Here is a 3,089-nt window from a genome sequence, read left to right as displayed (position 1 = left end):
CTGAACACATGATTACAGCCACTCCTGTGAATGAGAGGTGGAAACCTCAGAAACAGCCCCAGTGGGCAGGCACTGACAATGCCCAAACCCAAAAGCCCTAGGCAGCAAAAGAAGAGAGGGTTGTGGGCCTGCAGAAAGACCATGCCTAGGGAACAGAGGCCATACCCAGTGGACTCCAGTGGCCAAAAACTTTCTTTACACAGAGAAAATGCAAAGGCAGAGAAATGCAACACAAATAAACCAAGAGAAATCCCCAGAAAAGAACCTAAATAAATCAGATATAACCAAATTACCAGATGCAGAGTTTAAAATAACAATTGTTAGAATGCTCAAAGATATTAGAACAACAACTGATGGTGATAACAAAAACCTAATTAAAGAGATAGCAAATATAAAAAAGGACATTGAAATAATAATAAAAAAGAATTAGTCAGAAGTGACAAATACAATATCTTAAATAAAGAACACAATGAAAGGAATTAAAAGCAGGATGGATGAAGTGGAGAATTGAATGAGTGAGTTAGAACACATGATAAATAAAGGCACAGAAGCAGAGCAGAAAAAAGAAAAGAGACTCAAAAAGTGTGAGGAAACTCTAAGAGAGCTCTGTGACAACATGAAGAAAAATAACATCCAAATCATAGGGGTTCCTGAAAAGAAGAGAAAGAACAATAGATAGAGACTTTGTTCAAGCCTATCATAGCTGAAAACTTCCCTCAATGAAGGCAGGAAAACATCTCACATGTCCAGGAAGCACAGAGAACTCCATTAAAGAGAAACCCCAAAAAATCAACACCAAGACACATCATAATTAAAATACCAAAACAAAGAGAGAAAGAGAAAATATTAAAAGCTGCTAGAGAAAAAAAAAAAAAACTATCACCTACAAAGGAGCCCCCATAAGAATAACTTCTGACTTCTCAACAGAAACACTTGATGCCAGAAGGGAATGGCAAGAAATATTCAAAGTAATGCAGAACAAGAACCTACAACCAAGACTACTTTATCCAGCAAGGCTATCGTTTAAAATTGAAGGAGAAATAAAAAGCTTCCCAGACCAAAAAAAAAAAAAAAAACCACAAAAAACTCAAAGAATTTACTACAACCAAACCAAGGCTGCAAGAAATGCTAAGGGACCTGTTGTAAACAGATCAAAGGAGAAAAAGAATATAGCAAAAGAGGAATACAGTTTTAAAGAATAAAATGGCAATAAACAATTATATATCAATAATAACCTTGAATGTAAATGGATTAAATGATCCAATCAAAAGACATAGGGTAGCTACGTGGATAAGAAAACAGGACCCATACATATGCAGTCTACAAGAGACACATCTTAAAACAAAAGATGCACATAGACTAAAGATAAAAGGATGGAAAAAAATATTTCACGCAAATGGAAATGAAAAAAAAAAAAAGCTGGGGTAGCAATACTTATATCAGACAAAATGGACTTTAAAACAAAGACTAGTTAGAGATAAAGAAGGTCACTACATAATGATAAAGGGTGCAATCCAAAAGGAAGATATAACTGTTATAAATATCTACACACCTAATATAGGAGCAACAAAAATATATAAAGCAGACTTTGATGGATTTAAAAAGCAAGATCAACAGCAATACTATAATAGTAGGAGATGTCAATACCCCATTAACATCATTAGATAGATCCTCAAGAAAGAAAATTAACAAAGAAACAGCAGACTTAAAAGTCATATTAGATCAACTCAATTTAATAGATATCTTCAGAACCTTCCACCCTAAAAGAGCAGAATATACATTCTTTTCAAGAACTCATGGTACATTCTCTAGAATAGACCACATGTTAGGGCACAAAAGCTGTCTCAACAAATTTAAGAAGATTGAAATCACATCGAACACTTTCTCTGATCACAATGGCATGAAAATAGAAATCAACCACAACAGAAAAACTAAAAAATACTAAAACACTTGGAAACTAAATAGCATGTAATTAAATAACAAATGGGTAAACAATGAGATCAAAGAAAAAAATTAAAAATTCCTAGAAACAAACGATAATGAGCATACATCAACTCAAAATTTATGGGACACAGCAAAAGAAGTCCTGAGAGAGAAGTTCATAGCATTACAGGCATACCTCAAGAAGCTAGAAAAAGCTCAAATAAACAACTTGACCCTACATTTAAAAGAACTAGAAAAAGAACAGCAAGTAAAGCCCAGAGCTAGTAGAAGGAAGAAAATAATAAAGATCAGAGCAGAAATAAAGTACATAGAAGCTAAAAAAACAATACAGAGGATCAATGAAACCAGGCACTGTTTTTTTGAAAAGGTAAACAAGATCAATGAATCTTTAAAAAGACTCAAAAAGAAAAAAAGAGAGAGGACTCAAATAAATAAAATTAGAAATGAGAGTAGGAAAATAACAACTGACACACAGAAATACAAAATATTATAAGAAAATACTATGAAGAATTGTATGCCAAAAAACTAGACAACCTAGATGAAATGGACAAATTTCTTGAAACATATAATCTTCCAAAAATTAATCTCGAAGAATCAGAAAACCTAAACAGACCAATTACAACAAATGAGATTGAAATAGTTATCAAAAAACTCCCCCAAAAGAAAAGTCCTGGGCCTGATGGTTTCACAAGTGAATTCTACCAAATATTCAAAGAAGAACTAACTCCTATCCTTCTCAAGCTGTTTCCCATCCAAGTACTAACCAGGCCCGACCCTGCTTAGCTTCTGAGATCAGACGAGATCGGGCGCATTCAGGGTGGTATGGCCATAGAGTCTCAAGCTGTTTCAAAAAATTCAAGAGAAAGGAAAACATCCAAGCTCCTTTTATGAAGTGAGCATAATTCTCATTCCAAAACCAGGCAAAGACAACACAAAGAAAGAAAATTATAGGCCAATATCCCTGATGAATTTAGATGCAAAAATCCTCAACAAAATATTAGTGAACTGGATCCAGCAATATATGAAAAAAATTATACACCATGATCAAGTGGGATTTATTCTTGGGAGGCAACGATGGTACAACATTCGCAAATCAATCAATGTGATTCATCACATAAACAAAAGGAAGGAGAAAAAAACACATG

General features: G+C 34.0%; 1 pseudogene; it reads right to left on the bottom strand.

Moving 5' to 3' along the window:
• Positions 1 to 2,661: 2,661 nt before the first annotated feature.
• Positions 2,662 to 2,778, bottom strand: LOC136380276 (5S ribosomal RNA; annotated as a pseudogene).
• Positions 2,779 to 3,089: the final 311 nt, after the last annotated feature.

The sequence above is a fragment of the Saccopteryx leptura genome, chromosome 8 (assembly GCF_036850995.1).
Source record: "Saccopteryx leptura isolate mSacLep1 chromosome 8, mSacLep1_pri_phased_curated, whole genome shotgun sequence".
NCBI classification, from domain to species: domain Eukaryota; kingdom Metazoa; phylum Chordata; class Mammalia; order Chiroptera; family Emballonuridae; genus Saccopteryx; species Saccopteryx leptura.
This window is presented reverse-complemented; position numbering and strand designations above follow the sequence as displayed.